The sequence below is a fragment of the Saimiri boliviensis genome, chromosome 5 (genome assembly GCF_048565385.1).
Source record: "Saimiri boliviensis isolate mSaiBol1 chromosome 5, mSaiBol1.pri, whole genome shotgun sequence".
In the NCBI taxonomy this organism is placed as follows: domain Eukaryota; kingdom Metazoa; phylum Chordata; class Mammalia; order Primates; family Cebidae; genus Saimiri; species Saimiri boliviensis.
Genome location: NC_133453.1, coordinates 123,864,865 through 123,890,443, shown reverse-complemented (window position 1 = coordinate 123,890,443; position 25,579 = coordinate 123,864,865). Strand labels below are relative to the sequence as shown.

At 45.7% G+C, this 25,579-nt stretch overlaps 1 protein-coding gene across 9 annotated transcripts in view; it reads right to left on the bottom strand.

Annotated features, from left to right (window-relative positions):
* The window catches only part of MGAT5 (alpha-1,6-mannosylglycoprotein 6-beta-N-acetylglucosaminyltransferase), a 325,037-nt gene that overhangs the window by 266,149 nt on the left and 33,309 nt on the right, over nucleotides 1–25,579 (bottom strand). For 3 of the 9 annotated variants that reach the window (XM_074399900.1, XM_039479867.2, XM_010342147.3), the window contains one exon: nucleotides 11,797–11,929. The exons of 5 other annotated variants lie outside the window; for them this stretch is intronic. The gene's annotated coding sequence lies outside the window, so the exon portion shown is untranslated. Of the gene's footprint in view, nucleotides 1–11,796; nucleotides 22,480–25,579 lie in introns of those variants that run through there. One more of the 9 variants, XM_074399899.1, reaches the window with a different exon arrangement.

The window sequence follows — 25,579 nt, the reverse complement described above, 5'->3', positions numbered from 1 at the left end:
AGCAGGCGAGGGGAATGCCAGCTACTCACTGAAATCCACACTCTCGTCATCTTCCTGGGCACACAGCTGTCAGGGGCGGCCAGGTGACAGAGTTCTTGGCAACAGAATGCGAGTAGGAAGTGACACTAACCACGGCCAGGCCCAGCCATAAAAACCTCCATGTTGGCTTCTCCATCAGATCCCCCCAGGCCAGTAGGCTGCAATGACAGTTACAGCAGGATGACCTAGAGGACCTGTGTTTAAAAAGTCAAAGCCTGGCTGGGCGCGGTGGCTCAAGCCTGTAATCCCAGCACTTTGGGAGGCCGAGGCGGGTCAACATGGTGAAACCCAGTCTCTACTAAAAATACTGAAAATTAGCTGGGCATGGTGGCGTGTGCCTGTAATCCCAGCTACTCAGGAGGCTGAGGCAGGAGAATTGCCTGAACCCAGGAGGCGGAGGTTGCAGTGAGCCGAGATCGCGCCATTGCACTCCAGCCTGGGCAACAAGAGCGAAACTCCGTCTCAAAAAAAAAAAAAAAAAAAAAGGTCAAAGCCTATTTAGCTTTAGTTGCTACTTCACTTTTTTTTTTTTTTTTTTTTTTTTGGAGACCGAGTCCTCGCTCTGTTGCCAGACTGGAGTGAAGTGGCACAATCTTGGCTCACTGCAACTTCCACTTCCCAGATTCAAGTGATCCTGCCTCAGCCTCCCGAGTAGCTGGGACTATAGGAGCATGCCATCACAGCCAGCTAATTTTTTGTATTTTACTAGAGATGGAGTTTCACCATGTTGGCCAGGATGATCTCAATCTCCTGACCTTGTGATCCACCCACCATGGCCTCCCAAAGTGCTAGGATTACAACCATGAGCCACTGTGCTTGGCCTACATGACTTAAAGAGGTTATTCCCTCCCATCCCACAGAACTGTTTTCCAACCTAAAACTATCAACAAGAAAAATCTTAACACTGGGCGCAAGATTAATATAGACAGACATACTCACACACATGGGTTTGTTTCAGGAGATCCCTATCACAGGACACGTGCCTTTCAAATGAGTTGGTCAGGTACCTGGTCATGGTGGCTGAGGGGGTTTATGAGATAACCCCAGCATGTCCCTTCCAGAAGGAGCCCTAAGGGGAATACACCTGGGCAAAGGCTCAGAAACAAGCCCCTATTGCTGGTCCCACATGTCCTGTTGGGAGACCAGTGACCTGCTAAACCACCACTTTTATTCTATAGCCTAAAAACCAAGACCTTTAGAGGTCGGGGTGGGCCTCCTGGTATGCAAGGGCAGAAACGGAGCTGAAACCCACCTCTCCCAGGTCAGTGCCACTCCAAGGGGGGCCCACAGCACAGTGCCACTACACCAAGTATTTGTTTCTGCTCTATGGAGAGATCAATACTGAAATTGAGTGCAAGTGTTCTAGAAACCTTTACAGCCATTAGCTAAGGTAATATTACATCTTTGAATCTAATAAAATTAGAGACTTATAGACTTTTTATTTCATTTTTCCAGTTGTTTGTTGTTAGTTGTTTTTTTTGTTTTTTTGTTTTTTTGTTTTTTTGTTTTTGATTTTGACAGAGTCTCGCTCTGTCATCCAGGCTGGAGTGTAGTGGCGCGATCTCGGCTTACCACAACCTCCACCTCCCGGGGTCAAGCAATTCTCCTGTCTCAGCCTCCCCAGGCCATGCCACCACATCCAGCTAATTTTTGTATTTTTAATAGAGAAGAGGTTTCACCATGTTGACCAGGCTGGTCTCGAACTTCTGACCTCATGATCTGCCCACCTCAGACTTCCAAAGTCCTGGGGTTACAGTGGTGAGCCACTGAACCCAGCCTAGAATTTTTTGAAACTGTTTTTCCCCCTCCCCAGAGTCCCAAAACTCTTCAGCCAATTCCCAAGGCCTCCACACCCACTTCCCAATCCTTCCTGCCTTACTCTCATGGGGCTTTCCTCCATCTTCTGGCCCAGCAACCCCCTTCAGCCTTCCTCTCAAGGTGGTGCCTCTCTCCATCAACAGTGGTCTTAACCTTCCCCAGCCCCTCCAGTGTGCTAGCCATGGGCACCCATTCTTATAAGCCATCCTGAGGTTCCAGCCAAAACGAAGAGTTAAATGGATGATTAGTCTTAAGCAGTAAGACAATAACATGATTGTGAGCTATCACCAAATAACCCAGGACTCCCAGAAAATAGCCAGTGAAAAGAAGAAAGAATGAGAAACCTGTCCATGGGCCCTACCCACTTTAATTATCCTGAGGAAGTGACTCCACCTGCCCAACAGATGACGTCTATCCATCACTCTAAACCCCAGTGGCAAAGTAAGGTGGCCTCCATCCCTCCAGGGAAGTGGAAACACGTGGAGAAATCCCATAAATGGCTTGGTAAGAAATGAGAAATTATTCACGAAGTATCATCAGGTATGATGAAGCATTATGGGAAGGCAACAGGATGTGGAGACAGCCTTAGCTCCGCCAAGTGGGACCCACTGAATTGCCCATCCTAGGGGAGTCCAGAGCTAGCTGGAGGAGGAGGGAGGAAAGAGGAAGAGGGTTCTCTCACTCACACTCACAGCTCCTTGAAACTAAATTAAGAGGGGAAATAGATGGCAGTGACCTTACAACAGAACAAAGGAACCCGTAAGTGAGGGTGGATCCAGGTAGTGCCAACCTTCCTCAGAGAGGAGGTACACTAGAGTTCCTGATAGGTCTGAGTCCCAGGCCAACCACACATTTCAGAACTTTAGGGAAAAAATAACAGTAATTTTAACACAAGCCAAACCAAATATCTTCCAAAGTTAGTAAGACTTATTAGCAGCAAGATCCAAAAGGCAGGGAATATGGGAAGATGGGTACATGAGAGACCGCCCTATTCAGTCTCTGTACTCGTGTAGATATTTGAAATATTTAATAATATTTAGACATTTTCTAGGGAAAGACAAAGAAATATGAAAACCAGGGCCGGGCACGGTGGCTCACGCCTGTAATCCCAGCACTTTGGGAGGCCGAGGCGGGTGGATCACGAGGTCAAGAGATCGAGACCATCCTGGTCAACAAGGTGAAACCCCGTCTCTACTAAAAATACAAAAATTAGCTGGGCATGGTGGTGCATGCCTGTAATCCCAGCTACTCAGGAGGCTGAGGCAGGAGAATTGCCTGAACCCAGGAGGCAGAGGTTGCGGTGAGCCAAGATCGCGCCATTGCACTCCAGCCTGGGTAACAAGAGCGAAACTCCGTCTCAAAAAAAAAAAAAAAAAAAAGAAAGAAATATGAAAACCTCTTGATATTAACTGGAATTCCAATTAGATGCAGTGCACCTGAACTCTGCTGGTGAAGAACACTGCTCTGCTGCTCCACATACCTGGACACATACTCCTGCTAGGGAGATATGGACTGGCCCACAGCCCCACCCTGCCCATGGGCCAGGAGAGACACAAGGTCTCACCCACCATGCCCCTCTGTCAATGGGCAATAGTGTCTAAAGTGCAACCGTAGGGATTCTGAGCCACTTCCCAGGCTCTGAGAATGAGGGCTGAGGGGGATACTGACCGGCACCACAAAGTGCCCAGAAGAGGTGAAAGACATTCCTCAGCTAACAATCTTGCCAAAGCCCATGGCCACCATCAAGCGGGCTCAAGGGGCCTATTTCCGTCCAAGCTAGGCAAGCTATGCACCCCAGCCAAGATCAAGCATTGGCCTTTTATAAAATACGACTGACCAACATCCTGGGAAGCACAGGAAGAAATCTGAGCACAGGCAATGAAGGTGCTTTATTTTAATCGCATTTAAGACTTGCCATCTAGTTCCCATGACTTATCTCAAATTATTCATCTTTGATGCCAACACGAAAACGTCATTAGTTTTTAATCTTATACTCTGCATTTGTTGATTAACACATTTCAATGTCTGTGCTACCCAGGTAAAAATAAAATGAAACGAAACTTTTATTACCTAAAAATAAAACTGCTTTACACTCATTCATTCAGCTCGTATGCTGCTATGTGCACCGGCAGCAGCCACGGATGGCAGAGAGAGGAACGAAGCCCGTGCTAGCCCTCAGAGAATGTCTAGACAGACCCACAGGAACTAAAACCCATTCCAATTCTGCCCTTTCTCTACCTTCTTTGGTAGTCTGTGTTTCTCAGATCCACTGGGGTGGCTTTGGTTTTTACTTGCATAAGGAGCATGGCATCTTTCTCTTCCAGTTATGTCTTAAGAGATGAGATGCAGAAACAGGTTCTCTGAGAAAGACGGGCATAACTAACCAGATACAGGATCCACTGAAACGTTTCCTGACATCTAATTCCTTGGGATACCCTCTCTTTATCACAGGCTCTGTGGCTGCTCGTTAAAGGCTCACTTGGACTTAGAAGCTCATACTCTTCCCCAATCTAGACTGACTTCATATGGTCTCAGATAAATCTAAGCATAAAGCCAGGACAACTTCTTCCTAAGTCAGAAGAGAGATGATGATTTATAGCATGGGTGGGGAGAACAGTGAGCCACTTCACCAGGTTAGGGATGACTCAACTATTTGTTCCCTAAGGTGGCCAAAGGGTGTAGAGGCCATGTGCATTATATGCTGAAAACCATTTACAGATTATAAGGAATGTAAAGTCATCTGTGATACGGCTTTCGAGTTATAAATGTCAATGGCAGCTAAGTCTGCTGCTTTGGGAACTCCTCCAACAACAGGCTGACAACAGTCCAAGCCTACAGCTCTGGAGGAGGCTGACAGACAGCTGCTCTTTCGGTAGTTATTCCTGAAAAAGCCAAGAGGCCTCTCCAAAGGCAGCTAGGTATATGACATGCTGGAGGGGTAAAGAGACAACATATTTGGTGGCAGAAAGACACAGCCCAGGAGCCCCACATGACGCCAACACGTCTGCCTACCTCATGAAGGCTGTCAAACCCACATGGTGCCGAGCTGAGAACAAGGGGGCGCAGATACTGTCGTGAGAATTGCAGCACAATAAATGCAGATAGACGCTCATCTTTCCCAGAGCATAAACCACAGGACTCGGTGGCAGGGCTGACAGAACCAGCTCCAGCCTCTCCAGTGCCAGCCTACTATCCCCAGCTGCCCTGCCTGGCAACCCTCAGAGAGCACTGAGCTGACTTCCCTACCTAGCAGCACTAAGCCAGTTTCAGGGGAAACAGACCCTGGAAGACAGATTGTTCAGTTGTCCGGTTGCTAAAATGAAGTCACATTCCTATTAAGCAGGGTGTGAGATGTGTATGTGGAGGACAGGGAAGGATGGATTAAATATGCTTGTATTTTAGACAAAAAAATCTCATGTTTTTAGAAATTTAAAACCCCTGTTAGTTTCCAAAGGACACATTTCCTGTTTCTCTGGTTTCTCCCAGTGGGACAAACTCTCAAAGTGACAGCTAGAGAGAAGCCTTAGACCAAAGTCACGTGGTCACATGATTTCCTAGCTCTAACGTTAATGCTTTTATTCACGTCAAGACATTCATCTAGTTGCGGGATGCTGGGATGTTTTTTCTCCTGTGATACTGTCAAGGACAAAGTGTATTCAAAGACTCACATACATAAAGGCAGCAAGAATTAGGAATGTTTAATGTTTCATTCTGTTGACCCCATAACCTTGAAACCCAACTCCTATCAGCCTACGAAATCTAAATGTTCTGCTCCAAGGTGAACATGTGATTTACCAAGGTAACTTCTCAAGGGTCCGCCTAGGCAGTGGGTTTAAGTGCTACAAACAATTCAAATGGTTAAAATAAAGAAGTACTTAGCAAATTCCTTCCTCCATAAAATATGCTCAGAATCGAGGACTCAAGAAAATGTACTTCTTAAGCAACGGTTCCTCCATACACAGTTCAGATATTGTACGGTCCTTAGGAGCCACACGTTCCAGGTCAATGGCTTTCCTTCCACTGACCCTGTGATCATGTGTGTGTCGGGCCCAGCACTCCAGGGCTGCTCTAAAGGGCCAGCCTTTCTACGTAAGAGTAAGTGGCCATGGTCAAGCTCGATAAATTTGTATTGAAGACTGAATGAAGTAAAAAATAGCCTTCGGCTCCAGTCACTTCACTAACTCTATACACATAAAAGAATCCTGTCCAATTACCTGAAAAAATTCCACTAGGCTTTCACCAGATAGCCAGAGATGTCCCCTCAGAATTATGGGTGGCGCTGAGAGAGCCATCCCCTTGCTCATTGGGACCAGCGTGCCAAAGTGTATTTTGATGGCCCTAAATCATAACACAGGACTACACTATACAACTTGGCACTCTCCCCGGCAAGGGCAAACATCCCGGCTCTCTGCTTAGCCCAGGTGAGTATCTGCTTACTATAGCACTTACGTGGCCTGATGGAGCCTCCTCCAATGTCCATTTTAGAGTAAGAATCACTTCTGAAATCACAAGGACAAGGACAAGCCATTTTTAAGTTCCTCCTCTTTAAGGACTTGATCCACTGCAAACACGCTGACAAGGAGCTTATATGAACTTTGGTTCTCCGTTTTTGGAGCCCAAATGCCTTTTTTAAGATCATTCCCAAAAAAAGCTACTTAAAAATAGCTAGGTGGGCGGCCCTATCACTTCAACACCCAGAGGCATTTGTCTAAAAAATATTCTCTCACTTGTTAGGATCCAAATCCATCCATTATTAGTTCAGCGGGAGTAATGCAACACTTGGCAAAGACAGAGCATCGGCACAAAACTGCTCTTTGTTCCAGGTCTCAGGAGGCACTAAACCGAAGCTCTTACCAATCCTAATGCTTTCCGGACTAGCCTGTATTAATATATATACACAGTCTCAACAATATCCACAATTTTAAAAATAGATAGCTCCATTACAAAAAACTGAGGAGTTTACAGTATGAGATAAACCCAATTGAATTACAAGCCTATTCAAATAAATTCCTTGTAGCCATTTGTCCTTGAAGAATAATATCAAAAGAAACAATAAAAAGCCATTTTAGAAATATATCTAGGCTGGGCATGGTGGCTCACACATGTAATCCCAGTACGTTGGGAGGTCGAGGCAGGCGGATCACCTGAGGTCAGGAGTTCAAGACCAGCCTAGCCAACATGGTGAAACCTTGTCTCTACTAAAAATACAAAAATTAGCTGGGTGTCGTGGCACATGCCTGTAATCCCAGCTACTCAGGGAGGCTGAGGCAGGAGAATCTAAACTCAGGAGGAAAAGGCTGCAGTGAGCTGAGATCGCACCACTGCACTCCAGCCTGGGTGACAAAGCAAAAACTCTGTCTCCCAAAAAAACAAAGAGAGAGAGAGAGAGAGATCTACTATGTGCTTCTGATTTGGCAATTTTCCCTCTATAAAACTCCTTTATAAAAAAGACTCCAGGGAAAAATATGTCCATTAACAGGTATGTATAGTATGTTTCTGATGTTTACGGACTGTATGAGCAGAAAATTGTAAAACTGAGAAAGACCTCAATAGTAAGGGACGGAAGGACAAATCTACCTTTAAGCTGTTGTCTTAAGACTACCTTATTCTTAAGGACTTTATGGAAGAGCATACTGTATAATCTTTTGAAAAGTTTCTGGAAGAGTTTCGTGATTTTTAGTATTAACATTTTTGTCTGTGTCAACAAGCCCTGAGTAATACCAGAGGTTTGTACACTTGGGCAACTTAGGAGAACAGGCTCAACCCACAGTCATTCCAAATCCACCATCTCTATGAAACAGACTGGGCTCAATAAATGTTTACTAAAAAATGGAAGGTTGGAAAGGACTGAATCCATGCCAGCGACCCTTTTTACACTAGCTTTGGTCTGAGATATCTCAGGGATGATGGAATGGGTTTTGAAAATGGGCTCTTGTGACACAGAAAAAGCTGTAAAGCTATAACTCTAATAAGTGCAGTCATCAAGATTTGTTCCTAGAAAACAATCCTCACCATCTTGGTCAGATCAAGAACACTTCACACATAAGTAGTAGTGTAGGCTAATGGAATATATACCCACATACCTTGGCCCTAAATGATACCAACTTACTTTCAGTGCTTCTAATCTTTCATAAATGCCTATTTGGTGCATCATGGCAATTTTCTTTATCAGTACTGTCCATGGATGGCAGTGACTTATGAATCACAGCAGTGATAAGGCTGTAAGATTTTTAAAAAGTTCATGATATAAAGAAGTAGTTTATTATCCTTATTTCACCAGTGCTTTCAAATCTGGATTTCTGCTTTAACAACAGGCCATGTAGTTAAGAACCCAATCTTGATTTTACCTTAAGAATCAGACAAGCTACTTCCTGAGTCACCTGAAAACTACTGCATCACCCGTGGCTCTAAAGTTCATTTGCAAAATGCCAGGTCACCAAGAAACCAAAAAACCCTTTAATTATCTCGTCAGCAAAATCAATCTTTAATGTTCAACTAATCTTCAGTATCATTTCCTGCAGAGCCAAGTACATAACATTAATGAAAATTTATAGCCATTTCTAGCTGTGTCAATAAAGAAAATATTGAAGGAAGTCCTTTCTCCTGCCTAATTTTCAAAACAGCATACCACCACAGCATTCATCAAGGTTTCCCCAAAGTATTTTTGGGGGATTAATTGGCTCCCTCAATTTCTTCTTGGGATTATGCTGTAATTTTCCTCCCTTTCTTAATCATACCTAAGCTGTGAAAGCATTTGTAGATAGATATCATGGGAGTACCGCTCAATTTTATAAATATACATATACATACATATATACATATATATATATACACACACACACACACAATTTTTTAAAAATTATCATAGAGATGAGGTCTCACTATATTGTCCAGTCTGGTCTCAAATTCCTGAGCTCAAGTAAGCCTCCTACCTCAGCCTCCCAAAGTGCTGGGATTAGTCATGAGCCATTGCGCCCAGCCTTGAAATCCCATTTTCAACCAACATTTATTCATTTTAAAATTTTTTGGATGAAAGATTATAAATGCCCTACAAACAAAATAACCTACTTGATACACTCCCACTCTACCACAGCATTCTATTAGAAACCTGCATTTGTGTCTTTGCCCTCCCCCAAAGCATCTCTAAAGGTGAGCCATGACAAGCCAATGCACGTGCAGGGCCCAGCTATGTGTACCCACCCAGGATCAAATGACACAGGACAATGATGGCCAATGCCAGACCTGCAGTTCTAACCTCTGCCCACCCACTTACCCGCATCAGCACTGGAAACTGTCAGGTTAATCCCTTCTCAAGGGGTCAACCTCAAGTATTTCTTTTTCTTATTCCCTATGGACGACATCCCTCCCAATAGAATCTCAGAATCTTGAATGCCAAAAACCACCATGGATTTCCCTTTTTCCACACCCAAGACAAAGGTAGCTGAGAACATCAAAAGCAGTTAAAGAGTGTCTATCGTTCTGCCTAAAACTCCTTTACGCTTAGAGAAAATACTTCAAATAAGACCAACTGATATGCACTAGAAGCAAATCATGACCACACTTACAAACTTTGTCTTTGAATCCTCCTCAAGCATCAAATAGTCACATAGAAAAGAGCTTACAATTACAAGACTAGCTTCACAGGGCTTTCATCCACATTGGGCAGAGCAGCTAAATTCACCATACTGTGAAGCCCAGTTTCATAGATCTAGATTGGTCTTTGACACCAGAACATATAAAATGGTAACCTTAAATAGGTTTAGATTCACTCAACTCAAAACTTCCATCTTTCCATTTCAATGAGGCCTCTCATAGAGTCTCCATGAAAAGTTTCCCCCAAATACAATAAAATCATAATCTGCCCCAACTCACTAATACTGCCTGGGCTCAAATACAAAGCTCCAGCCCTCAAACCGTGTGACAGCAACCAAATGACTCTACAACCCTCTGTCTTCTTTGTCTAAAACAGCGGTCATCATGGGGCCTCACTAAGAAAACAGGATTCACAGCCAAGGCAAGGGAGACACAGTTTATGTGCGGCACCAGGATCAGTGAGCCTTCTACAATGTTAGCAATTATGATTACTCTGGTTGCTGTTGCTTTAATGTGACAATAAATTAATAGAATAAAAGGGGGCAGTTCTAGAACCAGTGGAAGCCTAGAATCATAGGAGCAGGTGTTGCCTGATGCTACCTGACAGCTACTTTGCTGATAGCTACTTTGTCAGGCAGGTGGGACAAGGATGATTTAATGGCTTGTGACTCGGAATGCCTTAGTTAAAATGACTGCTCTCCTACAAATGGTCCTCCCCAGGTACACCGTGTTTCATTTACAGATGAGAAAAAAACAGCCAAACTTCTCAATCCATCACTAACTTGGATTACAGAGATAATACTTGTAGCCAAAGTTTACCCAAAATTTTAACCAAGACATGGTGAAAGAGTGCTGGGAGACCACTCATCTAGGTGTGCAACCATTTTTAATGTTCATTTGCAATATCACAAAGAACAAATTCCCTTTACAAGACATGCACACCATCCCAAATGAAATCTGGTATTGTCATCAAAATTTTAACCACTAGGGAATTAATCTTAAAATCCTATTTTCTAAACCATCCTCAAGCTACATCTATTTCTTTCCCTTAGCCCAATGTTTCTCAAACTGTAGACCCTGAACTAGCCACATCAACATCATCTGGGAAGTTGGGAATGCACAAATCTAAGACCCCACCACAGGCCCACTCAATCAGAAACTCTGGGGTGGGGCCAGCCTGTTTTAACAAGGCCTCCAGGTGATTCCTGGATGCCTGCTCAAGGTGGAGAACCACTGCCAACAGCCTATAAACACGTGGGCTGGACCATTACTTCAGACAGCTCTATTCCTTAAAAAACTATCTGGCATTTTTCTGTCCCCTAGAAACCTGCTATAGGATGATGTCAACTGTTCTTTCTATTTTTAATTCCTCATGATGAGGCTGAGGATGATTCATTCAGCACCTTATGTGATCACTTAAATAGTAAGGATCCTTCTCTCCCACCCCTAATGGAAGGTGACTGCTGCCTGTTATTTCTGATGTAATTACAGGAACAATTCAGTAATAAAAGCTTCTCCTTCATCAACCTCAGCAAAAGCTGTAATAGAGACTTATAACTCCCCGTTAGTTTCCATAACGTGTTCCTCATAAGGTATCCTTTGAAACCCATCTTACCAGATGTCATAACAAGGAAACACAGAACCCAGGATCAAATTTATAGTTAACAGAGATCAAAACTGCAAGTCTTTAGGCAAGTCTGTATCAACCATCTGGTTTTATCTCATTTATCTAAGTGAAATTCCTAATAAAGAAAAAAAAAGTTGATTTAAAGCTGTCTATGGGTCCTGAGATGACCATATCAATTGCGCATGCTCTCAACACTGCCCAACATCTATCTAATTACCAAAGTAGGAAGCATTCAGGGACATTTCCTAAATATTGAATAAAACCTTTTCTATACCTTTTGCTGAGGTGTGTATTAATTCAGAGAAGTTAAATTTCATACCTGCTGTGAGGTCTCCTGATGAATTGTGAATACCAGCGTGTTATTAATTTCCCTTTTGTTTTTTTATTAATTTCTTCTTACTTAATGCCGGACAAGAAAGGAGATTAATGATGTCTGAGACTCAATGTTCAGTTCTTGTAATACACTAAATCAACCTCACGTGTTCAAGTAAACAGCCCAGATAAGTTAATGATCATTGAACTGGCTATAGAAAGTGTCCAAAGTGCCACTTAAATAAATGCCCAGAAACCCAGAGTGTTTAAGCTGTAAACTCCAGTTAATACTCCTCAGGGAGGGGAAGAGAATGAACGCCAGAGTTCTGAAGACTGCACTATGCATGAATAAACTTGTGCCCTGTTGACCAGAGACATGGATTTATTTATCACACTGTAATTCTTACATTTCCAAGGGTCCCTCTGTGTATCACTCAGCCTCTTCACACCTTTCTCCTTGTCTTCTCTCAACCGTCTCTGCGATCATCTCAGCTCTCTTGGCTCAATACGTGTGAACAGATGAGTCGCCCTCATCAGAGGCTATGAAGGAAAAGAGCAAGAACCCAGTCTTATGCAATTTTAGATCATCAGGGATCTTTGTGTCTACATGGCAGTCCTATTCCCCTTCATATTGCTGATAGTGAGAACCTGCTATGTGCCGAGACGCGAGGAGCCTCACGCAAGTTATCAAACAAAACTGCACGTCTTTGAGGTACTACTTTCCGTATCCTACAGGAGCAGAAACTGAGGCTCAGAAAGCTAAATATCTTGCAGAGTTGATCCCCATCTTAACACAAATCTGCCAGCCTCCCAAGCCTGGAGTCTTCCATATCACAAGTCACAGAACATTTCTGGCTAGGAACACAAGTTACAGAACATTTCTGGCTCCCTAGGTACTTTTTCTTAGACGACCTGAATGCTATGAGCACGCCATCTTCCTCTAAAAAAAAACTTCCCTTCCTACTTCCAGCTCCAACTCACCGAAGTCATCTTTGAATTCCAACATGAAATATAGAATAGTACAATCCCAGGCAATATATTAAATTTTCTAATGCCCATTAGAGTATCCTATGTCTTAAATCTCCACTCTCAAATGAGCCTGCCCCACTAGGACTTACATCCCAGCTCTATGGCTAAACAATCAGTCATCTCTGGCCATCAGCTAGAGCAGTGCTGTCCAATACGGTAGCCACTTAACTACATGTGGTTATTTCAACGTAAAGAAAATTTTAAAATTTCATTCCTCAGATGCTCTAGCCATATTTTAAGTGCTCAAAAGCCAATTGTGACGAATGGCTACCATACCAGACAGCACAGATACAGAACATTTCTATCACCACAAAAGTTCTACCACACAGCCCTGGTGCACGGGTATCTCAGGGCAGCATCCTTTCATCTTACATCCTACCAATACCATGCTGGAGGACACAGCCTCCTTACCACAGAATTAAGGGATTGTCAGGCTACGTATGGCCATGCTTATGTGTATTTTGGTTTTTTGTTTTTTTTTTTTTTGAGACAGATGTCACTACGTTGCCCAGGCTGGAGCACAGTGGCTATTCACAGGCACAATTATAGAACAGAATAACCTCAACCTTCTAGACTCAAGTGATCCTCTTGCCTCAGCAGATCTCATCTTTGAAGGAATAACATTCCTGTAGGAGTTAAGTCATTTGGCATACTTATTAATCTAGCATACTAACTAACAAGTGGACTGATCTCATAGGAGAGAAAGTGTCAGAAATGAGAGGCACTGAGAGAAAATCATAGTAAGCCCCTGCACCTCGGGAAGCACCCAAGCACAAGCCCCACAGACAAGCAGAACCACCCACACGGGCGTATCTCTGAGGCACGTCCTCATCAAGGCTCTCTCCACTGAGATTAACCTCTCCAATTCTTCCTCGGCAAGATGAGGTCCCCCAATTTGGTCTCTTCTTTCTATTAAAGAGGACAATGGTGGAAAACCAACTCTCAAATCATTTTATTTCCTACTGACCACTCACTGAATTGTTTCACTAAAAGTTGGAATAATTAGCAAGTAGACGAGCTTTTGCTGACAATGACAGCAGGCTAGAAAAGAGAGCCTCAGTTCCCCTGGGGACAATTGACCTAGAGTTTTAATTTAAAAGATGTTCAGGAATTAAAAACCTGAGAAATTCTGGGGGTAGCTCCAATTTGGGGAAGAACCCCAGAATACAGTATTGATTACTGCTGGGTTAAAACAGCCAGCGTGAGGCACGCAGAGTGGTCAATAGGCAAGATCACTGATGTGAACTTCAACTGTTACCACCTGCAGGTCCCTGCACACTGCATTTCTTCTCTCCTCTTCCTGCTCTCTGTGCATTCAGCCACTAAAACTGAATTCCACACCCAAGACAAGCCAGCCTTCATGGCTGCAGACATTGGTCTATAAAGAAGTGAATCCAAGCCATAATGCCACTTCTTCTGTTGCCAACTCCTTTAGTGATTTTGGCAACCCCTTTGATAGCCCCTGACTCAAGCTGCTATACAGGTCAGACCTGGGTCCCTCTTAGTACAATGTCAAGGTAATAAATGGGAACTGTACAGAGTTAAGACAGGAAATCAAAGTGGAGAATTTTCTAATGACGAATGCAAATGAATTCATCCATCTGGGTGCTGAGTGGGGGAAAATAAACTAACAAGTTCCTCTTAGAGCTTCTGACAATCATCCAGTCCTGGACAAATGTACCTCTCTCCTCTGAGCATTCAACTCAATCCCATCAGTTAAGATGTCTGCCTCTTCTCAGCATTACTCACCTTTGCTTAAGAAGCACAGCTAGTTGAATTACCAACCCTGACAAGAGTCCCTGTCTTAACTGTCTCCTACTCAGCAGTTTACAGGCAGCTCTCGGACCAGCTGGGCCTTTCTCCAGCCCCATGACCCTCCCCTGATTTCATCCTGCACACCTGCCAGGTGAACTGTCCACAACACCCACACTCTAGCCCCCACTTACTCAAGAAGGACCTTCCGACTTCACTAAGGTGTCTTAGGTACCAACATCTCTAAGATCAAACCTTGGCCTCCAAGGTCCTCCAGAATCAGGAAGGGCTGCTTAAGAAATCGACCTTCTCTCCACATCGTAGTCAGGTTATCTTCCCTGCTCCCAATGCATCCCCCTTACAAACCAAACTTTCCATTGCATAACTCAAACATCTCCGGGAAACTTTCCCTCCTGGGTGTGGTAACTCTCCTAACCAGACTGTCAACTCCTCAAGAGCCAGGCACGTCTTACACTTCTCAGCGTCTCTAAGGAGTATTTCAGACACAGAATCTTCAGCAAAACCGACACTCCACAAATATTTGACAATCCACTAAATACAGTTTCTATTCATGCTCCTGAGTTCATTATTCCAACAGCAGATTCTCAGACCACTAAGGTCATCCCACTTCAATACACAGTTTGCAAGGCACTTAATGTCTCTAAACCTGAGCTTCATCTTCTGTGAAATTGCAGTAATAACAGCACCTACCCCACAGGTCACTGGGGTTAAAGAGAAAACGGCGAAGCACTTAGCATCATGTCTGGTCCACAGCAGGTATTCCATACATGTTATCTTCATCCCTCCTCCTAATATTAGTAAGTTTCCTTAAGAGGGCAATGTAACACAGCAGAAATAACATGGTCAGGAGGATAGAACGAACCTGCAATGAAATCCCAACTGTGTTCAGATCCTGTGGGAACTCAGGGAAGTCACTCATCACTCAGCTGTATTACCTTCAATGGTAAAAGGAGATTGATAACCTCAAATGATTAGTCTAAGGCAGGCGTCCCCAAACTACGGCCCGGCCCGCATTTATCCGGTCCCCCGCCACACTTTAGGAAGGGGCACCTCTTTCATTGGTGGTCAGTGAGAAGAGCACAGTATGTGGCGGCCCTCCAGCGGTGTGAGGGACAGTGAACTGGCCCCCTGTGTAAAAAGTCTGGGGATGCCTGGTCTAAGGACTAAACGGGAGAATATACCTAAAGTTCCCAGTACATAGTCAGCGGCTCAATTACTGGTGCTGAGTGGTTTTAACTCCCTTAAATCCCTAACAACTATAAAAGAAAACCACACCCTTGCTCTCCCCGCTGGCCTCACTGCCATCTCCTTCTGGTCACATTGTTTAAGGGAAGTCCCTGAACGAGGCCTAGCATTTCAAATGACAACCGCCAGTCTTCAGCAAAAAGTCCTAACACCATGAGTACAAGAAAATTACATGGAGAGCTGCAAGGAGACCCATTTATTTAAGGGGAGCATGTGTATTCTCTCCTTTTTTTTTTCTTGAGATGGAGTCCAGCTCTGTCACCCAGGCTGGAGTGTAGTTGTGTGATCTCAGCTCACTGCCACCTCTGCCTCCTGGATTCAAGCAATTCTCTTGCCTCAGCCTCCCAAGTAGCTGGAATTACAGGCTTGCACCACCATGCCCATTTTTTTGTTGCTGTTTTTTTTTTTAAAGGAGAGCCAGGGTTTCACCATGTTGGCTAGACTGGTCTCAAACTGGTCTCAAACTCCTGACCTCACGTGTTCCACCCATCTCAACCTCCCAAAATATTGGGATTACAGGTGTGAGCCACCTCACCTAGCCAAGCATGTATATCCTCTTCACCAATTACCACTTCACCAATCTCCAAATATTCACATTTTACACATGTTTAGCAAGGCCCTTCTGGAAATAAAAACACCGATACTATTATTTAAAAAAATAATCTATGAAACTATTCTAACAAAACGAGAGCCCAAAGTACTAAGAGAAAAATCCACAGATTGAACTGGATATGCAAACAAGCAGATAAAATATGACAGCTTAATGAAAAACCCCCCAGCCAATATCACAACATTATTAGAAAGAAAAATAAACTACTCTTCCAAACCACACTGGGAGTTCTTGAAAACTCCAAGGGGAAGTCAGAGCAGAAGACAGTCCTGAGCTCCTGATCCTTGCTTCCCAGGGGTCCAGGCTTCTGCCTCCTGCCAGCCAGAGTCCAGGGCCCTGGGAGGCCCTGCAGGAGGGGAGACAAAATGAGAGCAAGAGGCCAGCATTCAGAAGTTAAATGAGTAACCAGGTAACATGGTTCCCACCAGAAATATGTCTTCTAGGCAACGGTCTGATTACACAAATCTGAAAAATGACTTCACTTCCTTCCTGTTGCTCCAAGGCCCAACCCAGCCCCCAAGGCTGGGGCCCACAGTCTTGGCAATGTACTGGCCTGGCTCCGGCTCCACAGGATCATTCGCTCCTGATGCAGGCTGAGGAAGCCTTATTGGAATACATGGTGAGAGAGGCTGTCCTTCACGAGGGCTTAGATATCCTGTAAAGGGCTGCAAACCCTTGACCACTCCCAAATACTGCAGGTGGCCTCCCTGCCTCCAGGCTTCTTCATCTCCTTGTACCACCTCCAGCTGTCCTCATTTCTTCAGGCTGGAGCCCGCCTAGGAGCTCACAGGTGTTCTTTGCTAAAACTATTAAGTCTGCTCAGATCCTCCGGGCAGATCGTAGCCTGAAGTTCACCAGAAGTATCAGATAACACTAATGATCACAACAGAGCTGCTGGACCATTATCCAATGCCTACCAGCCGGCCAGATGCTTCCGAAAAACTGCATGCAACTTTCCCCACAACATCTTTTAGGAGCTACCCTTATCTCCACTTGCAGATGAAGGAACTGAAGCACAGAGACTTAAAGCAACCTGCACAAAGTCACAGCTGACAGGTGAAGCCAGGATGTAAATCTTACACAGCACTTACACCTGTAGCCACTCTCCACCCTTTGTCCTTTTGCTGACCCCTGGAAGAAACAATGACCCCTTACCGCCAACAAACCAGAATCAGGTGCTGGGGGGAGAAGTGGAGGACCAGATATGTTCGCACAACACCAGCACCCGATCCTTAATCTACACCAACAGCTGCACCCAGCTTTCGCATCCCTCACAAGCAGCTCGGGCGAGCCAGGCTGCATTTTACAAAAGTGGAAACCGTATTACCACTTACCCCAGACTCAACCACCACACCAGTCAGGAAAATATGCTGATTGACTTGTCTGATGTAAACCCATCCCCCTTCCTAGGAAAACACAGCAGCAGCAAGCTGAGGAATCTGCATTTTCGATCCCCAAAGGACTCTGATGCAGTTTCGGATCCATGGCACCACCACCCTTCTGCAGAGCACTCAGTTTCAAAGCATTTGGGAAAATGATGTTAGAATCCAATAGGGAACTTTTAAAGAGATATGCCACCCCAGCAACCGAATCTCCTAGCGAGTAAGGAGAGAAGAGGAGCTAAATTAGTGCTTAACTTCTAGGATCTGTATCACACCCCCACTATTGAGGCAAGGCCTTTCCAGTAGGAAACTGTTTTCTGTTGTTGCTGTTGCTGTTTTTGTTTTGTTTTTGAGACAGTCTCAATTTGTCATCCAGGCTGGAGTGCAGTGGTGTGATCTCGGTTCACTGCAACCTCCACCTCCTGAGGTGGGGCGGGGGGGTCGGGGGCGGTTGTTATGCAATTCTCCTGCCTCAGCATCCCAAGTAGCTGGGACTACAGGCTGTGCCACCATACCCAGCTAATTTTTAGTAGATACAGGTTTTCACCATGTTGGTCAGGCTGGTCTCGAACTCCTGGCCTCAAGTGATCCGCCCTCCTCGGCCTCCCAAAGTGCTGGGATTACAGGCGTGAGCCACCATGCCCAGCCTCAACTGGTTTCTTAGGAAGATAGTAAAATTAGATCATGTGAAAGTACAAATACTCTATAAAAACTCCTCTACAGATGCTTACTATTGACTTGAAATCAGAGAAAACACAACTGTCTTAACTCTTTTGGCCGGTATAAAGCACTAGAAACCTCTGTCTGAGTAATTTTGTCGGGGTTCAAATGTTTTAACATTCTCACTTCCAGAGATTCACTTAGCAGACGTATTGCAAGCAAAGAGGAGGGAAGAAAAAAGGGAGGAAGGGAAGGGAGAAGGAAAGGAATGGATGAATCCTGGGGCCTTTAACAGGACACTATGTTGGGAATACAGGGCCCCATAACACACACACACACACGCACACACACACACACACACACACACAGAGAGAGAGAGAGAGAGAGAGAGAGAGAGAATTTAGACCAGTGTTCTCCAGAAGAAATGTAATGCAAGCCACGTATGTCATTTTAAATGTTCTGGCAGCCACATAAAAGGTAAACAGAAACAGGTAAAATTAATGTTTAAAATGTATTTTATTTAGTCTAATATATACAAAATATACCATGTAAAACATGTAATCAATATTGAAACACTTATGAAATAGTTTACATTCTTTTCTTCATACTAAGGATTTGGTGTGTATTTTACATTTACAGTCTACCTCGATTCAGATTCACTGCATTTCAAGTGCTCAGTAGCCACCTGTACCTGCTGGTTATCACCTGAGACAGCCCAGATTCAGACAGTGAAGGGCAGATAAAGGGGAAGGGGAAGAATAAAACCCTAAAATCTTTTGGTGTAGGGCCCATTTGGGGAGACATTAATAGTGATGGCAGTGGGGGGTCCCATCTGGAGCAGCCGCTGCTGCAGCAGGGGAGACGCAGGCAGGGCCATGCACTCCACAGAAGCAACAGAGCCCGGAACAGGAAACAGCCCCGCCCGCTTCCAAGTTGGTGGGGCAGGAGCCCAGGCCTTCTGGGTGCAGCTGCAGCCACCCAGCCACAGCTGCAGACCTGGGCATCCCTGCACTCTTGAGAGCCCAGTTAGCCCCCCAGCCCCCACAGGCTTGGAAGGGCCTGCTCTTGCTGCCTGGCCTTTCTCTGCACCCAGCACCCACTCTAATTTCAGAGCCAAATTGAGCCCAAGTCCCAGGCACTACTGAAACCTGGACACATAGGAGCACCCTTGGGGAAATGCTGACATGCCAGCCCTCTGCTGCCTCAGCCTCCTCCAGACATTAGACACCAACAAACAGAGGAGGAAAGCCAAGTGGGGACTTAGAGGGGGTCAGAGCAACTCAGTATGGGCCTGCTGGTGCCCCCTGGCACAAACAGTCTGGGCACCATGGACAGCAGAAGGAGGCAGACAGGCTCCCAGGCGAAAACAAGTGGGTCCCTGCTAAAACCCCCACCTTCAGGCCAGGGACAGCCTGAGGCCTAGAGGCCAGGCTGCCAATTCCACCTACCAGACTGAGAACTTACGGTGGTTTTTCCAGCCTGCTCACAGCCACCTATGGACCAATCGGCACATACTTCCTTCCTTCGGAAGCCCATAGAAACCCTGGACTCAGCCAGACTCAGGCAGATATCAGGACAACCTGCCTGCAGAGATGAGCTACCCACTGTGGGTCTCCACTCAGCTGAGAGCTGAACAGACTCAGGGGACACGCTGCCTGTGGACAGGAGCTACCACTTCAAGTATTCTGAGAACTGTACTGCTGCTCGGTGAAGCTCCTCTCTGCCTTGCTCACCCTCCAGTTGTCCGTATACCTCATTCTTCCTCAGGACAAGAACTCAGGACCTGCCAAAAGGCAGGACTAAAAGAGGAGGGCACACCTCTGCCCTGCTTGCCACATTGTGAGCTATGAGGAGAGAAGAGCTGCGGCCCTTTCAGGAGCCCAGATCTGCGGGGCTCCCCAAGCCAAAGCTGTGACACCCTCTTTTTTTTTTTTTTTGAGATGGAGTTTTGCTCTCGTTGCCCAGGCTAGAGTGCAATGGCACGATCTGGGCTCACCGCAACCTCCTCCTCCTGGGTTCAAGTGATTCTCCTGCCTCAGCTTCCCAAGTAGCTGGAATTACAGGCACGAACCACCATACCCGACTAATTTTGTATTTTTGGTAGAGACGGAGTTTCTCCATGTTGGTCAGGCTGGTCTCCAACTCCTGATCTCAGGTGTTCTGCCTGCCTCAGCCTCCCAAAGTGCTGGAATTACAGGTGTGAGCCACCATGCCCAGTTGTGACACCCTCTTTGGGGCTCTGTAGTTCCTGGCATCTCCAAGCTTCAGGGCACCACCAGATTCCCCTCGTGCAGGTGGCCACAGAAGAAGCTGCATGCAGTATATCTGGTCTAGCTGCAGCCTCACACAGAGCCAGCACCTGTGCTGGCACCTGGAGCTGCCTGCTCTGCTGCAGCAGCCAGCATGCCTGGCTGTGAACAGTGGCCAGAGCCCGCACTCATTTGCCCACACACCCCTCGCCACTCCATGCCTGGATCACCCTTCGCACGTGTGGGATCTGAGTTGGGAGCATAAGCTGAATGCAGCTTGCCGGGCCCAGTGGGCAGAACAAGCCCAACAGGTGCAAGCAATGCTCAGGCAGAAGGTGTCGCCGGACACAGAGGTTTCCCCCAGGCAAAGCAATACTCTAAGGATCCCATGACAGTGGCTTATGTTTGCAGAAACAAGAAGACCTGTGCAGAAGAAGGCTAGAAAAGTGAAGCCCAACTTGTGAGAGCTTTGAACAATGCACCAAGGAATATGGCTCCATCGGGATCTAGGTGGCCCTCTAGCTCATCTATAACCCCCAACCTATGTTCATAAGGAGCAGGAATAATCGTTCTTCAAGCTCAATAGTGACTACATGAGAGCGATTTGTTAACCAAGAGACAGTTGGTGTCACCATACTGAGTGGCCCCAGGTATCAAGCCTGCAACTGAAGGGTCAGAGCTCAGTGCCATAAGGACACTCAGTATCACGATCCAGCTGTGCCTCATACAGCTGTCACACACCTGCCAAGAACCAAGCAAGAGTCTAGAGCAGGCGTTCCCAAACTTTTTACACAGGGGGCCAGTTCACTGTCCCTCAGACCGTTGGAGGGCTGCCACATACTGTGCTCCTCTCACTGACCACCAATGAAAGAGGTGCCCCTTCCTGAAGTGCAGCGGGGGGCCGGATAAATGGCCACAGGGGGCTGCATGCGGCCCTTGGGGGCCGTAGTTTGGGGACGCCTAGGATAGAGCCTTGTGGCACCCACCTACATAGAGCACTGGCTTCTGAGGAAATGGGCTGTAGAGCAAAGTTGCTCTCTGCACAGTGGGCCTAACCTCCACCCAAAGAAGTTAAACAACAGGTCTCCTCCTCCCCTTTTACAAGACACCACTGGGAATACAGAGACCCTCCCCTCTGTCTCTGTCTCTGTCTCTTTCTTTCTCTCTTTCACACACACACATACTCTATATTATGAGTAGAATACAGACCAGTGATCTTCAAAGGAAACATAATGAAAGCTGTTGGGGGGAGAGGGGACACAGTCAACTGAACAAGAATTTGGTAGGCAGGGAGGCAAATGTGACAATAGATGCAGAAGTCAAGAATGATTTGATGACCAGCTTTGAAGATGGAGAGGCCATGAGCCAAGGAACACAGGGTCACCTCTAGAAGCTGGAAAGGCAAGGAAACAACCTCCAGAGGGGATGGGATCCTGCCAGCACCTTGATCTTGACCCAGTGAGACGTACTTTGGAGTTTTGACCTCCCAAACTGTAAGAGAACAAATGTGTGTTGTTTTAAACCACTAAATTTGTGGTGATTTGTTACAGCAGCCATAGGAAATTAATATTCCACTTACAGAGTGGTCAGCTAGACTAGGGGTCCCCAACCCCCAGGCCATGAACCAGTATGAATCCTGGTCCATGGCTGTTAGGAACTGGGCTGCACAGCAGGAGGTGAGTGGCAGGCAGGTGTGCAAAGCTTTGTCTGTGTTCAGAACTGTACCGCACTGAACTGTACCCCACTGCTCACATTACCGCCTGAGCACCGCCTACTGGCAGATCAGCCATGACATTCAATTGGGAATTTCGCATGTGGGAGATCTAAGCTATGCGCCCCTTATGAGAATCTAATGCCTGATGATCTGTCACTGTCTCCCCTCCCATCACCCCCAGATGAGACGATCTAGTTGCAGGAAAACAAGCTCAGGGCTCCTACTCATTCTACATTATGGTGAGTTGTATAATTATTTCATTATATATTTTATATATTATGATGTAATAATAACAGAAATCAAGTGCACAATAGATGTAACATACTTGAATCATCCCAAAACTGCCGTCCCCTACACCTACCAGTCCATGGAAAAATTGTCTTCCATGAAGCCAGTCCCTCGTGCCAAAAAGGTTGGGAACCAGGGAGCTAGACGGCAACACATTGGTTATAATAACTCTTCAAAGTATCAATAGTAGTAACCATGATTTTGTTAGTAATACTAGTAAGGGTCATCATACACTAAGGGCTTACTAAACCCCCAAGAACCTTGCAAATGTTTCACAAGCTTTTTTAAAAAATAAGCTTTCATTGTGGAATCATTTTAAATTTGCAGAAAAGTTGCAAAGATGATACAGAGTTCCTGTATGCTCTTTGACCAGCTTCCTCTAAAGTTAACATATTACAAAACCATGATATGTCTGTCAAAACAAAGAAATTAACATTGGTATGATACTATTAACTACAGATTTTATCTGTTTTCATAAGTGTTTTATCTTCCCAAGAACCCTCCGAAGTAAGTACCATTCTAATCCTGATACGAAGGAGGATGCTGAGGCTTAGTAAGAATCAATCACCTGCTTATGTTAATAATAAAATGGCAAAAACTCGCAAGGCTTAGATTATGATTTTGGTTCCTCCCTATCTGGAGGCTCTGCTTAATCCCTACACCACAAGCTTGCCTAGATATCATCATTCCCATTTCATAATACAAGAAACCCTGACAAGAAGCTAGCTACCAGAAGGCTCACTGTATCCAACCTGGATATGTGTCCAAGTCCAAAGGCCCAGCTGCACTCTGGCCACACCACCATATCCCTCCATGACACAGAGAGACAAGGAGTCGCTCAGGGCCAGTGCAAAGGCCCCTGAAACCCATGAGGAATATCGTGGTGACTGTGATGTGGAGGGAGGGGATCACAGTCCTCAAAACTGCCTACTTATTCCAAGGCAACTGGTTAAACTAAGAGCTCTCTTGTGGCTCTCATCAGTGAACAGGGACACAGGGAGCCAACTGAAGAGTGCCTTACAAGGAGCATGTCTAGAGGAATGAGTGGCAGGAGGAGCAGCCACCAACTACTCTAAAGGGGGTTAGCTACAACCAAACCACAGAGATCCTTACTTTGGGCCTCTAGAAGGAACTCTTAAAACATTCCTCTCCTGGGGGATCCTGTAGCTCAGTCCTTTCTAGCCCCTGGATTTTACCACCTGGGCAGCAAAAGAGGCAGCAGGAGCTGTTAACAACCTACATAGAAGAACTAAGAAGAACTACACAGGGCAAGCAGACAGAGACCTGGACAAACTTACCTAGACGGCCCATAACAAGCCATGTTTTTCACTTTTCTTCTAGCCTTCATTTCCTTATTGGCACTCCATGATCCACTCCAGGTGTTTTCGATGCACACTACAGTTTGAGAACCTGTGACCTAGAAATGTATTTGGAAGGGTCTCTGTATGCAAATAAACAGGACCTTATGCGTCGACTAGGGGCCATGGAGAAGCACACCAGCTGATCTGGAAGAGGAGAATTCATTCATTTCACAGTTAGGGAGCAGCAGAGGCCAGGCTTGTGCTATGTGCTGCCGGACGTTCTAGGCTTTCTGGAGCACAAAGCGTAGGAGAGCTTGAAGATACCAATCAAGCAAGCCTACGAATGAACACAGAATTACAAACCATTGCAACTACTATGAAAGAAAAGCACGGCAAAAGGGCAGCAGAGAATGATGGGGATCTGTTCTCGGCTCAGGAGTTCAGAGAGACCTCCCTGCGGAAGGAAGGGACAATTAAGTAAAGATAGGTAGAGGCAGGAGTTGGCCAGGAAAAGAGGGAAGGAAGTAAACTTTCTTAGTAGAAGAAAAGCATGTGCAAAGGCCCTGGAGCCGAAGACAGCATGGTACTTTGGAGATCCTGCAAGAGCCAGTGTAGCTAGAAACAGAGGGAGGCAGGAGGACAGCTGAAAATGAAGCTGCTGGAGATACCACCTGAGCCAAGGGTGTGACCAAAAGTCTGTGTTGGCATCTAAGCTTAAAAAGGATGGCACTGAATTTTAGAATACTGACAATAAAAATAACAACCAACATTTTTTTCAGTACTTACTATGTGCCAGGCCCTGTTCTAAGTACTCCATAGTAAACGGTAATCCTGGCTGGGCGCAGTGGTTGATACCTGTAATCCGAGCACTTTGGAAGGCCAAGGAAGGTGGCTCATGAGGTCAAGAGATCGAGAATATCCTGGACAACATGGTGAAATCCTGTCTCTATTAAAAATACAAAAATTAGCCAGATGTGGTGGCACGCACCTGTAGTCCCAGCTATTGGGAAAGTTGAGGCAGGAGAATCACTTGATCCCTGGGGAGGTTGCAGTGAGCCAAGATCACGCCACTGCACTCCAGCCTGGCAACAGAGTGAGACTCATCTCAAAAAAGAAAGGTAATCCTTACAACATTCCATCAGCATGCTCCTATCAGTATGCCACTTTACAGATGAGGACACAATTCAGTTAAGCTGCTCCAAGTCAGACCTAGCTAAGGACTGGAAGATAATCAGACCAACTTCAGAAACCGAGCCCTGAACTACTTTGTCATTCTGCAGGAGAACAGAGAAGCAGACGGACCTCGATGATCTGCTTTTTATTTTCAAAAGCTCAGTGTGGATACCGTGCAGACAGGGGAGTGAGAATGGAAGCAGAGGCTGAGGCATCTTCCAGGCCAGAAACGGCAGGAGCCTGGGCCAGGGTGGTGGCAGCAGAGATGTCCATGACACAGAAATTCTGTGGCAGGGAAAGAGTGCACTCTCCTAGGGACTGCTTCACACGTTCCAAACTGCTGACCACGAGCAAAGTGTGCGCATCCTAAACCAGCCCCTCCACCCGCCATCAGACAATGCAAAGAAGCGCCAAGGAGATTTCTCCCTCTTCTGCAGGACCAACCCAAAACACAGGGCAGTCACTGAGCCACTGCTATTCCTAAGCATTAGCATTACAGATAAAGTCTGTTCTTTGTTTAGAATGGATATCATTATCTTCCAGGAGAGGTCACAGATGGCGGAGATACCTCATGAGGGTGCCCTGATGAACACTGACCAGATTCAAACTCAGATATAAAAAGATGCTTCCAGCTTGAATTTTAACAAGCAGAGTTTCTTTTAAATTAATTTGATCGCCTCACAGCTCATTAGGGAGAGTCTGACAGCACAGTCATCAGGATGGCTTGTACTTCTAGAAAACCCCCACTTATGGCTTGGTAAAATGG